We start from the raw sequence: 16,298 nt of genomic DNA on the forward strand, positions 1-16,298 counted from the left end.
CTCACACTAATTTAGAAACATACAGTAATTCTAAAGAAATATAAGCCCCAAACGACAAAAATCCAATGAATAGAACCGAAAATATTCAATATTCAAGATTTTAGTAAAAATAGAACAGCCGGAGCGATGCGCTGGTTCCAAGATGTGGCGGGGAAAAGGTCTTGAGCCAACAAGCATCTCATCAACGAGGGGTTACGATGCGAGGTCTGGCATCGATGATGCATCACGCAGTCGGGGCGAAGAGTCGGTTCCAACGAGCTGCAAGGTGGCAATGGGGAGTCCAGCATCGTCGGCGAGGCTGCCGTCGGCAAGAGATGCTAGGTCCCGAACCGAGGATGCGTTGTGCAGCAGTAGTTCCAAAGAGGCGATGCAGGTCTTTGCGACAGATCCAATCTACGCAGCAACGGTATTGCGTCGGTTCTGCTCAGGGTTGTGACAGGTAATAGAGGAGATGTGTCGGTTCCGCTGGATCCACAGAGGCTGGCAGATCACCGTAGACTCAATTCCCGGGTCCACGACTGGGGTGCCACCATTTGGCAGGGTAGACTCGGAGATGGCAGAGTCCAGGTGCTGGGTCCAAGGTTGTTGGAGCCTTCTGTCCCCGAGGCTGTGGTCAGGAGGCCAGCCAACTAGCAATTGGAGACACTCTGGGTTCCTGGGTTCAACAGATGCCGGTCCAGCCCTTCACACCCATGCACGAGGGCAGCAGGCAGCATGTCAGCACAGCAAAGCAGCAGTCCAGCAAGGAAATAGTCCAACAGAGTGGTAGTCCTTCAACAGCACAGCAGTCCTTCTTCCTGACAGAGTATCCACAGGTGCAGAAGTGTACTGAAAATGTGATGACTGAGGTCGAATATTTACACCTGGTACTGATCCTCTAGAAGGTGGGGGAAGCTTTAAGAAATCCCATTTGAAGTCCCCAGGCATCCTGCCTGACTAACTACAAGGGGTATGCAGACCATTGTGTGGAAGCAGGTCATAGTTTATTCAAATGTAAGTAGGGCTGTGCTCAGCTCCACCCTCCCTTCCTGCCAGTGATGGTCCATAGAGGCATACCTAGGCCCTCTATTGTGTGTGGCTGTCTAGGAGTAATCCACAAAGCACAACTGTCAGCTACACCCAGTCATGTGACCCAGAGGCTGGCTACAGGTCATAAATATTCAGGGAAGGAAAATTACAACTTTCTAAAAGTGTAATTTTCAAAAATGATAACTTCAAATCCAACTACACCAAAAATTTGGATTTCCCATTACAATTCCAAAGATATCAAACGAATTGGTTACTTGGTCCAATTTGGAAATTACAGCGTTTTAAATTCAACAAGGTAACTCCAATGTTATCCTATGGAGAGGTAAGCCTTGCAGTAGTGAAAGACAAACAAGAGTTTTTCACTACTAGAACATATAAAGCTTAAAAATATATGTGTAACTTTTTTAATATACTGAACCCTTTCCTCTGGCCTGTCCAGTGTCTACCCTAGGGATACACGAACACGAACACGAACACGAACACACACACACACACACACACACACACACACACACACACACACACACACACACGGCAGGCCTGGGACCTGTTTAAAGGGCTACTTAAGTGGGTGGCACAATCGGTGCTGCAGGCCTACCAGTAGCATTTCATTTACAGGTCCTGGGTACAGGTAGTACCATTTTACTAGGGACTTGTAAGTAAATAAAATATGCCAATTGGGAATAAGCCAATGTTACCATGTTTAAAGAGTAAGCACATGAACTTTAGCACTGGTCAGCAGTGATAAAGTGTTCAGAGTTCAAAGGCCCGCAAAAAGCGAGATCAGCAAAAATGCAGGAGGAAGGCAAAAAGTTTGGGGGCGACTCTGCAGAGAGGGCTAGGTCCAGCAGTAGCCACAACAGTATTCCTCAGTACTCAATTCAGCGAAGGATCTGTACAGACACACAGCAGTGGTGAGATTCTCAACCAGACAGGCGGTGAGACTGGTCATGTTGGCTATGTAGATGATTAACCCCTAGGGTTATGCTCTCTAATAACCTCCATTTTCAATATTCACCCTAGACTGACCATGGACCAAAATGGGCATTAAAGCTCAAGTAATACCTCAACCAATAGCTATGAACTCTTAACATCTAGCCTGCATTACCCTCTAACAGGGTGAGCCGCTGACTTCAGTCCCAAGACAAAAAGAATATGTTGCCAGATATATATCTCACAAGTTCATGTCCATAGCTACACTATCGAATAAATGCTGTATTTGGGGTGCTGTTCAGACTTCATTAAAGGGTTGCTGGTTGCATTATTCGCACTGCGAGTATAAGAGGTAGCTTCTCCCCTTGCTTCAGGTGACATCTCTCAGTCAGGTCAATGGTCAGATAGATTTAAAGATCCCCTGCCTTGCAATCAAATGCCTCAACGATCTCTAGGTGTCCGCCTACAAGCCCTTCCGAGGTTTCAGATTTTAAGGCCATGACATCCTCACTTTATAAAGGTTCTGCTATTCTTCTCAGGGCAAAAGACGATTCACATCTTGGCACAAAAAAACTTTCAATCTGCTGCCTGCCAACATCTCCCAAGTTTTCCATCTGCATGCAAGGGTGAAGAATGCCCTGCTCCTGATGAGCACCTAGAGACTCCTTGTCAGCCCAAAGCTGCGCTCTGCCCACTTACGGATAATAAATGTGATCCAACATTGCCCGCTGGCAAATCGTTCCTACATCAGCCCTTTTAGTCTGGAGTCCGAATGTATTCTGCACATCCACAGTTCGGCAGTCATCACAGAGTTAGCCATTAACGAAAACAGCTGGGAGACCCGAGGGATATCTCGGGTTTGCGGTATTTCATTGTGCGAAGAGGCTTTTCCAGCATCTCTTGGAGTAGTCCGTAACCTGTGCTGCCCCACAATCCATTAAGGACCAAAATGGATCATTCTTTACTGCCCACTTAAAGAAACATCTCAGCTGCTAACTAACTAGACCCATAGCCATTCTGCTAGCCTGCTTCATCATTTATTTAAAGATTGCAATTATGATAGATCAATTTTACAAAGTATGAATGCCAACCGCTGCTCCTTCACCCCCACCCACCTTCTTAGATGCCTTAAACAACTTCAGCATTGTTTTTAGTTGTGTTGATATTGATGCTTCTGAAAAATGTCAGATCAAAGTTTTGGAACAGCCAGTTAGTCCGTTAGAACGTTATAACAGAAGCACTGGATTACCTACTGCATGCTGAGTAAGACACCTTTCTTCTATCTCAATTGTTTGCCCGCCTCTTTTTCCTGCAACGCTGATTAACTTTTTGTTGCAATAATGCAGTTTGCAAGTCTATCTGTGCCTCAAACACATACACTCCAGCTCCCAACAGAAACCAAACTGATAGATCAGATAAGTACAGGTCAAATTTCATTCCTGCATCCAAAGAGTATCTAGGACTAGAGTGCAACCTTTATTGCACATCAGGCATTGTATATTGGATCAAGAGCTGTGATGCCATCTCAACAGCTTATGCTCACTTTGCAAGTTAAGACACTACTTCTACCAATGCCACGACAGCACAATGAAAGGAAGGACCAGCCTTCATTACTGCACTGAACAATTCAGTAGATTTCATATCATGGCTAGTCAAACAAGGGCAGTATTTTCATCTAGGCATGAACTGTGGTTCTGTGATGACGTATCCTCATATCTCTCTAAGAGCTAGATGCCATGTAGCTAAAAGTAACTGATGCAAATTTATAGGTCTGAGCTATTGCTCAATTAGCCCCACAACTGCTGGCCAAAAACATGAGGCTGATGATTTAAATTTGTCTCACTTCTCCTGAATGGCATGCCTGAAATTCAGGGTTCGCGCTAAACGTGCACGCAAGATGGAGTCACGTAGCGTTTGGTGAGGATCAAACCGAACTCATTTGAGTCCGGAATTTAGTGAGCTGTTTTAAGAAGTTGGCATATTGCTTCAGCAAAATAAGTGCAACCAACAAGGTGATGTTCTGAATTCTTGAATTAATCTCACCCACGGGCGATCCCGCCTGGTCACATTCCATCCCATTGTTTTTTACCCACTATGCCACTCCCACCTGAACTGCTCAGCCAGGTCCTTTCCAGAAGGAAACACAGGCAACTCCAATCTGGGTTCAGCCTACTTAGGCATCGTCAATGTCAATGAGCTACAGCTTGAGTACTGTGACAGGGTCATCACAAACCCACATCTGGCCATACCCATGTCACGGAGAGCACCTACAGCAACAAAATGATGAAAGGAATGTTTGAATTATTCTCAGCCACTGGCAACACAAACTACCTAAGAAGGGGGTGATCCGTGAGATATAGTTTGAGTTCTGTAGTACAGTGAGCACCAATCCCACACCTAAACATACCCATCGCACTACGGCATCTACTGCAACAACAAAGAAATAAATATCAGATGACAATCATGGTAATGTCAGTAGCTATCCTTGCAGCCTTTAGAATGGCTTGAGGAATTGCTATTTTCTTCATGAAGTCAAAGCACCAGTGGAATAAAAGTATTTCCATATTCATCCTTAAATAAATGTCACTAAATAAACATTTGTGTTGACTACTGACAATTTTAGGATAGCACAGAAATCCATAAGTGTGTGCCCATATGCTTGATTATATAGTTAACAAAATGGCTGTAATGGGGAAACAACCTTTTATAATGAATGTCGGTAAACACACAGTACTGTGTGGGTTAACGAATCAAAGGCGCGGATTTCCAAACCATAAACAGGCAGCTGAAAGCTAAGAGCGCATTCAAACACTGAAGCACCGTATGAGATAAAAACAGGGCTTAAGTTGAGGGTAAACGCCGTCTACCTGTGATTTTCAGACTGTAGACACAGTCTACCCTGCTACAAAGCTGGCCGCTTTCAGCGGAGTGCCATGTTCCTTCCTACTTCTCCTGGAATTCACAGAAATATGCTGAACTTGCCCCAGTGTCATTTTCTGACACCAGAACACTTTCAATAGCACCTGCACCTTGTCTACTTTTGTTCTGAGCAGCAACGTGAAGGCGGGGAAGGGGCTTATCAGATGTAAACTGGGCCCATAACAAAAGCAGGATTTAAGAGGCCATTAGGCCTCTTTTTTGGTGTATCCTAGCTGGGAGCCTCACAACTAGATGCAATGGAGGGGAAACAAAAGCTCACATCATATCACTTCACAGTTACTTGAGAGAAATGCTTTTGTTCAGTCCCTGTATATAAGGGATACAATGTAAGAATTTCAGATGTGTTGGCCGCTCCGGTATTTACACAAATAACTTAAATACCACTATTTTGCTTTATTTCTTTTATAGCGCTTTAGCACTACTCATGCCTATGCAGGGTGTTAGAGCGATCTACATCACACGTACTGATTATACATTGACAATAAATCATATGTGTGTACATCAATAGAACAGATGTGTTACATAAGACAGTGAAGGTTACAAGGTGTAGAAGCCACATGTCCTTCATACCTCACTATGCTATATTAGAAGGATTGCAAATTATGAACTGCAAGTAACAAAATGATCTCCGTCAGAAGTAAGCCAATTACCCTTTACGTAAAATAAAAATCTGCCATTGCAGGTTACATACTGTCCCTTGCCGGAGACATATTAACCCTCAATATTACTTTGATTCAAAACTAGCACTAGGCAAAACAAAGATCTCTCCAGCAAATATGATATCCTCAAGCATTTTTTTTACCAAATGATTACTATTCCCTAAGATTTAGCTGGCAAACAAAGATGTCTGCAGCAGGTACCTTAACCCCATAAGATATTTTAAAATACAGGCATTGCAACCAATTAAACAGAACCGATTTACTGCCATATTTCTCCTTGTTGCCAATTTCTTGGTAGCTGGGTGGAAAAAAATGGCATAAGTTGAGGCCCACATTTTGCGTCTGGGTTGCATCAATATTTTAGCACAACCACAAAGCAAAATCTAATTTGTTAAATATTTAAATGAGCTCAAATGTACTCATGATATACCTGAGAAAAAAATAAACACTCCACCACCTCCCCATTTGCTTCTTACCTGGCTCGCGGGAATAAAAGAAGCACATAAATAAAAGAATTAGCTTTCAGCAAAACTGCCACCAAAATAACCGCCTCCGCTCGACTGCCTGTAATCTTCCCCGCTGGAGGAGGCGCGGAGGTCAACTTCAAAGTCAAAAGGAAAAGGATGATGTGTGAAATCACTTCAATAGCCGACAAGAGAAAGATTTTAGCACAAGAAAGCATAAGAAAGTCCATCCGCTCGTTTACGAGTCGGGTACAATTTGCACCGCGCGTACACAACTCCACTGCGGCTTCCACTCACATGCAGGGCAGGGAGGGTTATTTTCACCTCTCACCAAACTCGTCACACTTCAACAATCTCTGACAAAGACAATTATTCGCCACTTTGGCTGGAGCCACATTTTAAAGAATCTGAATTTTAAAAAGTACTAGCAAAAGTACGATAGAATTTACACACAAAACAGAATCTATTCACATAGATTAAAATTTAAAAAATAGTACTAATAAAAAGCGCGGCATTGTATATGGAAATACCGCAAAACAAACAAATCTGTACTTGCTTTAATGCATTCATTTGCAGTCTACAAAAATACATTTCGATATCTGAAACTGGCTATTCCTTCCCACATGCTCTCACTTTTTCAACCCTCTCTACCTCTTTGCCAAACTCTCTGCCTTTCACCCCGGATCCGCTCTCCCTCACTCTAAGCACGGTTTTCTGACATGTATTAGTTCTATTTACCGTGCACCGGAGGGTTGAGGAGATTTTGCACAGCAATGGTGGAAAGTGGTCCATATATAAGATTTAGAAGGAATGAGACACAGATTACAAACTGAAGGCTTGAGATGGATAGGCCCTTGGCTGGAAGGAGCATAGTGAGCAGGTGAGATCTGAGACTTCTCCTGGGATGCAAGTATGGAGGAGCAAGTCTAGGATATTTTGGGAAGTCATTCCACAGTCTAGAGACCATACAAGTAGAAGGCTCAAATCTTTACAGTATAAATCCTGGCGACTCTGAATGCACGGGTGCTGGTATAGATGATAAACGTGGTGGTCCTCTTATTGGGTTTCTTTGGAAGGAGAGTTTAGTAAGCCACGCATCTGGTTTTGAAGTGAACGTGTGTCAAGCAAAAAACTGGGGTAGATGAAAAAGTTGGGACGTTGAATTATGAATTTCCTTCCCTAGGTGGATCTGACAGGCGGCTGTGTGCAGCGCCGTCTCTTATGGATTGAGTGTGGGCTCTGGCTCATTAGGATCACATTTCTGGGTGTAGAGACACCAGATGGAGTTACTTCTTTCATGCACACACTGGTTTATAGTATGTTAGCACTGTACAGTGTCAAATTACACTTTCATTAGTAACCTTAAATAATACTGGCTCCTACATGTAGTAAGCTGAAATAACTTTACACACCTCACACTGCACCAGAAGAGCCTACTTATGTATATTTCTGTAATCAAACATTCACTACCCTGTTTTACGTTCACAAGCAAAGCATAGCCAACCACAGTTTACTCAGTCAACCATGAATAGCCATGGTTTCATTCTTCTTTTGAGCACGCATTAGACAAGGTTCATGCCTCAGGCTACTTTTACTGATCATTTCAATGTAGCATCTCACCGAAAACGGTAAGTAGTTAAGAGTTATATTAGCTTAACTTTTTTTGTCGACTAGGGCACGCTGGCACCGCAAGGATGACAGGGGCCCGAACGCAAGCAAAATAAACTAGGCCCCTTATACCTTCTTTTGGTGGTAAAAACCAGCTATATTTGGAAGTCCAGCAGGTTCCTCACACCCGTGGACCCAGTGCCATGGAACACTTTGCATTATTGACAGTTCACATGGCGACTGAAAGGTAAGGTTCTGAATTAAGGATTCCAGTTCAGTTCAGTGTAACTGACCGTGGTCCTACCATCGGAGGATGGTAAAGGTGGACACGACTAGGCAGACAAACTGAAGCCCCCTTTCCGATCTCCAGTTTGACCTTACAGGTAGCATAGTACTGACTTTACTTGAAAAGTGGAGATTGGAATGAAGTGTTGATTTGTTTCTACATGAGCAACAAGAAAAAGAAACCCAGTGTATGTCTTCCAGCCAGAATGAGAGCCAGGTATTTTAATCCCAAGGGTTTCCAGTACTTTGATGTTTCCAGTGGTGGATGAGATGAGGGACTTGGAAGCTTCTCAACAGAGGGTGTTTGCCTCTGTCAGCCAGAGTACCCATGTGCCCACAGTATGAAGGTTATGTATGACAAAACTTGAAGTGTTCTGAAAATTGTAGAAGGCATTCCCTACACTGTAGACAATTATGTTGTCTGTAAGGAGTTGACATGAAATCCTGCCCAACGATTTGAACTTAAAGAAGTTCTTTCCAGGAATGAGATTTTGATTTAACAGCCAATGCTTGCTGCACAGTAGCGACAGAGAGTCTGCACCGGAAAAGAAAATGGCACTACACTTGAAGCAGCTGCTTTGTTTCAAACAGTATTACAAGAAGAAAACTATTCTCAATGATAGAGCTGAAAAAATCTTGGAATCAATAATACATTTTGTCCTCGTCACATTGAAATATTCGAGGCACTATTCTAAAAATGCTAAATAAAGTAAATATCGAGGAATTAGACACATTCAGGTGAGTACTGTTGACTTTGAAGAATCACTGCAGTGCAGAATACACTAAAGATGCTAATGGGTGGCATATAAGTCACGTGTATACTTACCATTCTGAAGAGTATTAGCATTAAAGATCACTCACAAATTAAGGTAAGGATAGCCTAGCCATTGTCAAAAGTGTTACACAAATTTTCTAAATACCTCAAAACACTAGTACTAGTCACCTAGATGACATGTTTCTAAATCGTCTCACTAGGATAGCATACACAACATCTTCAATTATATATTTTTGTTAAATTACAGATCGGACATGTATTTTGAATACTGCAGAATCGAGTTCGATCCCTTCATGAAAATGTATGTTCCACTCAAAGGTGCCTCTCCAAAACATAGAAATGTTGCTTTATAAAAACACAAGTTACAACCCATAAAATAGACAATGTTATTGTCCTCCCTTGTGCAGCATGGAGCTTAGCCACGTTATCGTCAAGCATTTTCAATAGATAGTCTGAATCATAGTTTCTTAGACAATCAAATATGATAATGCAGAAGAGGGCGGGCCTTATGAATGCAGCACCTTACTCTTGGCAGCAGATCAAGCACAACCGTTCCCTAATTCAGAGTGCTTCACTAAAGAAAGCTTCAATCTTCTCAAGCGGTGAGAGGTAGTAGAGGAGAGATGCCAGGCGCTCACACATTGAAGACGTGCTGACTGCAGTTTTCATGTTGCTGTCCTGGCGTTTTAAAAAATGATAATCAGTGGCAAAACTAATAGATCTCACCTATGTGAGATATTTTCTTTGGAAATGAGTTAGTCATGTTGCACAGCAGAATGGCTGCCATAAAGCATGGCTGAAAGTAAAAAAAAAATATTTAAAAAATGATGAGGCAAGCGGCATTGGCTGCGTTGTATCGCTTAATTTTTTTAATTGCTTAATTGCTGGCAGGTGGGATGTCAGAGGGGGTGTGGGCATGGATGTCTCCTGCACAGAATTCCCACTGCCTCAAAGCCACTGTGCTGTTGTGCAACATGGCTAAAAACAAGGACGCGATCCATTGGCTTTGCCATTTGCCAATACTACCTTTTTCTGGGGAGCGGTGGAAGCAACGACTGAATGGGGCAAGCAAGAACAGGAGGGTGGGAGTAGGCAAGCAATGACGAGAGGGTGCAGGCAACAACGGGAGAGGGAATTGCAAGCAACGACGGGAGTGTGGGAGGGGCAAGCAACACAATGGCTGTTGGGAGGAAGGGATGGGCTAGTTACACAACGTGGGCAAGAAAAAATGCATGGTTGGAAGGGGCAAGCAACAAAGCAACAACAACAAAAAGATTTTCAAATTGTTCAATAATCTTTTGCACATGTAAGGTGCTCCAATACAACGATTTTACTCCATGTAGAAAAACAAACTACAACTTGGAACGGGGAGAGGGTGAAACAACCTGCAAATACATGCACACCTATACTCTTATGGAGTGCAACAACTACAGGTAAAATGTAGCTCCAAAAGCGTGAGCAGTGTAATCACACTTGCCAAGGAAGCAGTACTTTGGTCTTGCTCTAGAGGAGGGTTAAACACAGGGAGGACGTGAAGTTGTACGCACTGACGAAAGAGAAAAAAGGAAACAAGAGTGACAACGCCAACCAATTGGAAGCTACGGGTGGGCTCAAAGCCTCCTGTAAGTAATCAAAATATCTTGAAAGTGACAGCACATGCGCTGTCTCAGGTGAGATCTAAAACATCGGTCTCATGTAAGAACATTAGATGGGGCTTTTACTCCATAGGGAAAGGGGCATGTAAGATGGTAAGACATGGGCCCAGGGACCCCCGACTTTGGATAGAACAACATTTAAATCAATAATCAGCTGTTCTGAATTATTAACCCTTACGGAAATTATGTTATTATAACTGAAAATAATCGCCCTCTGGCCTGCGTGCGAATTTGGTGTTGACTGAGCCTATAAGCTCCTGACAGGTACCAGAATACTTTTGCCAAGTGGGTGGCAAGTTGGGGAAGGAGGACCTAAAAAATACTATGGCGGTCCTTTTGAAATAGGGAATAGGTGCAGTTACAGAGTCCATGAATAATAAAGTTGTGGACCTTTTGTAGGAGTTCTTAGCAGGCACAGAGAGTTCTGTGTCACGTCTGCAAACACTGGAAAAAAGTTTTCAGCCGGTCCCAAAGTCTTAAAAAGTCGCATTGCAAACTATAAAATGGAGAAAGCACTTACATTTCGGTGGGAGCGTTGCTCTCAGTTGAAGGTCACACGTCCCTGCTATTCAACTGCACAGTTTCAAACGTTTACCACACATGATGGAATAGCTACACGATTTTAGGAGGCATGGGATGATTCTACAGTTAACAGCATGTAAGTCTCACCATCACCTGCTACATGTATTGTGGAAAAATGAAGATCAGATCAGAAAGTATTCATGTTGTACAGGATAAACCAAAGTATAATTTTTTTTAAAGTGCGATGATGTCATTTTGTGGGCAGACACGCATGTGTCATGGCATATATACGTTTGACACAAAGCGCCATTTTTTTTAAGTTATCGATCTGGGATGGAACAGTAAATAAAAAAAATATCAAAATTAAATAGAGCAAAAGCTCTTTTTTAATACGTGGTATGGCCAGCAGCAATGTGCCAACTGGTCCTCCACCCAAAAAACCCTCAAATTAATAGTTTAAATTAAAAAAAACAGTTCTGCCAGGGACGTAGACAGCAGGTGGAAGTGTGAACCTATGGAGAGTTGGTGAGCAGCACTGTGGACGGGAGGAAGAACACAAGATATAGACAATGAAACAAAGTGCATGGGGAGGATTAGAAGCAGATGGGCGAGAGAGAGAAACACGAGAGAGAGGGAAGGACGCACATGGATAAGGGAGAACAATGTGGCGTGTAGGGTGGAAAGAAGCACACGAGATAGACAACTGGACAACACATACTCTTATGAAGTGCTTAACAAAAAAAAGTAGTTTTCAAAAAGTAAGCAGTGGAAGGACACAAGTTAAGAGGCTGGAAGGACACAAGTTAAGAGGCTATGCTCTTGGGAGAGACACATACAAGATAGAAAAGGCACGCCATCGAACTAGAAGCAAGTAAATGAGAGGAACAATAAAGAGAACCAATTTTAAGAAATGAGAAGGCTTTAAGCCCACTGTAAGTTCTTGGTAATATGAAATTTCCAACCATACAGCTGCAGCATCTGTTAGGCTCGACCTGAATAATGGCCAGTCCAGTACAGCTCGTGCAAGAGGAGATGTTTCCATAATTCATGGCACATCTTTGATGTGTAAAATTGAAATCATGTGAAAGGACAAGACTGTTGAATTTGTACATGTCCGATTCAAATTTTTCATGCACAATGGCAGCCAGGCCCCTTTAGGAAACCTAAATACATGGATTCGTTTTAGTGTATTAAGAGAACAGAACCAGGAGGGGTGACTGGACCCAGGAACATAAGCACTGAGGCGTGTGTGGTGCGACGGTCCCAAGAATGGTTCCTCATTATGTAATGCATGATTAGACCTGACAAACAGAAAACATTTGATTGTGAGAGAGGAATGGGTGGGGCCTTGCGTCCATGACTATATGACCAATTGGAGCCGCGGGGAAGAGACATTGGGGAAAGGCAGTGTCCTGGTTCATAGTGCAACTACAGGCACTTGTCCCCCCGTTCTAAGGCTCATGGGGCATTGTCCTTTCAGAAAACAAATCGCCTTTTATACAAATCTTTTTGGTACTGTATATCGAGCTAGACAAATCTGTCATTTTTTCAAGTAGTATTCACTACCTGTACATATCCCACTTTCGTAACTCAATCGGCATTGTCAAGAGAGTTACGTGAGAGCAGAAGGGATCCGTAATCTCTCCTGAAGAAGCAGCAGCACGCTTAGAAACATGTTAATACACACAGGAGGAAGCGCCCATTAAAGCAGAACACCTCTGACTCACCTTTCTAACAATATGGGCTCTAAAGAATATTAAAATGTTCTAGTCCACTGGAGCTAGGTATTTTTTAAACTCAATTTTCACTCACCCGACCCTTGAACTCACTCATTCCTACACTACACATAGTCTGTAATACCAGTGCTCCCGCGTATCCGTAGGTCGGTGCACGCCCCGTCCTGCAGCGGGCGGGAGGACCCCTATGATGAAGCATGACACCAAGGGCCCTTTTGGTGTGGGAGGAGTATTTAAAGAAACAATGTGCTTCCAACCACTGTAAGTAATGCACATGACCTTTGAGTAAAGTTCTTTCTATATAACCTCTTATGGGTGGATCCTGTTGTTTATGATATATTTCAAGAGGAGGACGTATCCACCTCCAGTGTTCGTTTTGGACACTACCTCTTCACTCCCCCCTTGTTTGATATAGTTATATGACCAATTGAGCAAGGTCTAAGGAGAGAGGGTATGGCTTTGTGCCAGCACCGGTCAAGAGTCACAACGGACTCCACTTAAATAAAAAAAATATAATAATGTTTTGGAGGCTGCAGCCTGATGTGCTGGGGAGGTTGCAAACTCCTCCTCCCCCCCCCCCCCCACCCAACCAGTGGGCTGTGCAGAGCCTCCCCACACAAGCTAGGAACACACTCTCAGGTTACGGTTCCAGCTCATTTTGTCTCCCAAGGTGTGGGTCCACTCACCACTGGGTGAAAGTGTGAAGGGAGTCGATATCTATCGTGTGACAGAGTGGGACCATGTGAGTGGGCAAGTCATCATGCAATTCGAAGAACAGCCACTAAAATCATCCAATGAGCTTTTGAGTCAACACTGTAATCGTAACTGTTCCCATTATAAGTGATGCTTTTGTCTTGTATCTCTACATTTGTCGTTTTTGGTTTCTTTCCTCTATACTCCACAAGCCCATGCTTCGTAACACCTACATTATTCACAGGATCTCTTTCGGTTACAGCACTCTTCTATGTTAAGGAACAAACTGCACAGATAACTACAACAACAGTTAATAGTTCTAAAAATGTCAGGCATTTTCAACAAGATCATCTTAAAATAATAAAATCAGGATTACATTGATATTTCTTTGGATGATGTTTATTAGGTGTTTGTGTCTACAAAATCTTGTTTTTCATCCTACTTTAAAAAAAATCCACTTACCACAGGCAGAACGGTAGGTAAATATAGGATGAAGTGCTTCAAGATAAATATTTAAATTGAACGCAATTTCTCTTTCTCGCTAGCTCTGATTTCTTTAAACAACGCTATTTCTAGAAGTGCCACAAAGAGCGCACAGGCAAGCTGTTGATGACAGTGTTGGAAACAACATGAATTCTCTTTCTCAACAGGACTCAGTGATTCGAAAATTAGATACAATATTCCAAATACGCAGGCAGTTAGATGGAGAATTGATAGCAAAGCTAGGTGAGACCGAGCCTGCAGGGTTTTGTTTCTGCTCAAGTTGATGTTGAGTTGGCGGTCATTGATAAGGTCAACAAAACATACTGTGCTACTACGGATATGAGGGGTTCAGGATAGCTGAGAGTATCACAGAGACAGAGTCCAGAGTAAACACGGGCAGAAGAGTAACCTAGCATTTAAATTAGTGACAATATTTAAAAGGATATGAATGGCCGTTCGTGCCATTTTTACAATGATGGCACTCACTTTTTTTTTATTAGAATTTCGTTTATTGTTTCAAAACACAAGAAACAACGAACGAGCCAATTCGCTCTATGTGCATCTAGCTGCAACTCGGCAGTTGTGTTGCCATGATTGGCCAAAGGAAAAACAAACATGGTAGAGGAGAACACCCCACTGCCCCCCTACCCTCCTCCCTCCAATTAAAAAAGCTGTGCACCCAGGTAGTGGTAACAATAAAATCGAATCAGAAAAGACCCATGCAAAGGAACACACCAGGTAGTATAAATATTCGTGGTGGGCAGTCCGGGGTGGGGGGATCCGCAAGTCGCAGATATTTGGGGCAAGTAAGCTCCGTAAATTCGGACGTTAATAGTGCAAAGAAATGTGTCCATAGGTCATGAGAAGAGCCCCCAGGGTGGGCAACGAAAGGGAAATCCTCTCCATTCTCATGAAACCCCACATCCCATGAAGCCATCTGGCTCTTACTTTTTCTAAAGTAAAAACACCAACATTATTAACCGACTCTTTTTTCTAACCACTCCTTCGTGAAACTATAGCCAAAGCCCCGTATCCTAAAAATAAACACGAACTTTACTTTTTTATATTGCTATATTGCCAGAAAGATAAGGGCCCCTTCTGATTCTTCCGCTTAGTGTGTCAAGGTACTAAACTGGAACCGAGGCTGAGATTTTCATTCTGTTGGAGAAATATTTACTTTGTTTCAAAATATATATTTTATTTTAACTAAATGTGGAATCCTAGTCTTAGTTGCAGGCAGAACTTTTAAAACAGACGCTATTGTCCTTACCAAAGTTAGAGGTGCGAGGTATTGGACATTACCAAAGGGGAGGACTTTAAATTATATTTTCATCAGAAAGTTGTTTTCTTTTGAAAAGCACAACCTTAAAGAGGTTTTATATGCAGGCTAAGGCCAAAGTGTCTCCTATATCCCGAATGTCCCAACTCAGTCCACGAGGACCGATGCCATGACAAATGTTCAGGAGAACCATAGATCACATAAATGTTGCCCATTTAGATAAACTATATACAAATTTATCTTGTGGAGGTTCGAAAAATATGGTGTTGCCCCAGACCCTCACAAATCAATGCTGGACAACCCGACTTTACATCGCAATATATGCCCTTTAAAGGTGTTACAAGTCGTTAAGATAGATGCTATAATAAGAAAACAAACGGTAAGTTCATTGATGGATGCAAATTACGATTCCACACTAGGGAACAGCTTTTCAAACAATGGTCATCTTAATACACAACATTGTTATGGTAGAAGATGACTGATTGGTGGTATATATGGGTCATGCTGCATGGCTGTTGATCAGCAAGGCAAAGGATGCATTAGACATAGAAAGTGAAAGGTGTTTTGAGGTGTCTCGTCGAAATTCAAAAGTCAAACTACATACAAATACACCTGTATCCTGTAAAGGCTGAAGGTGGTGTACCTCCCCAGGCAAAATGGACATGCATGCATTACGAATATATGTATGTACCTGCAAAAGGTGGATGTGAAGAATTTTCCTTTTCTAGCCACCTGAGGGAAATACTGTAGCTAGACAGTGAAAATATTCAACAGCAGTGCAAAAATAGGGACACTTAATTAATTCAATGTCAAATGAACACATTTCCCATCCTAAAGTATCCAGCAATCAATCGTATGACCCCAACGCACCTCTACTTCTATCCTCTCAACAATAAAGATGGGGCCTTATGTTCATTTTTGAGAATCATCGGGAACAGAAAATGGTCAGCAGAGCTGCATTTTTAACTTTTCAGTCACATCATGTTTTTCAAGGTATTTATTTCTTGCCAAAATACCCGAGTACCATTTACATGCTCTTAGGTCTGCCAAGTGATTTTCTTTAAAGGCTGTTGGTCTAGTGGGAGGGGAGAAGAGCGTGTTAGACAATCACTGTGGCGCACTCTTGATTAACAGTTTAATGGTTCATTTACAAATAAAGAAGTTGTAAGATTATTTTATTTTATAAAAGACCCTGTGCGTAAGAATGGTGCAGTGAAAATATTCACTTGCTCCCTTT

At 42.5% G+C, this 16,298-nt stretch overlaps 1 protein-coding gene across 3 annotated transcripts in view; it reads right to left on the reverse strand.

Annotated features, from left to right (window-relative positions):
• The window catches only part of FBXL18 (F-box and leucine rich repeat protein 18), a 230,587-nt gene that overhangs the window by 3,969 nt on the left and 210,320 nt on the right, over positions 1 to 16,298 (reverse strand). The window lies entirely within an intron of this gene.

Source organism: Lissotriton helveticus, chromosome 10 (assembly GCF_964261635.1).
Source record: "Lissotriton helveticus chromosome 10, aLisHel1.1, whole genome shotgun sequence".
NCBI lineage: Eukaryota > Metazoa > Chordata > Amphibia > Caudata > Salamandridae > Lissotriton > Lissotriton helveticus.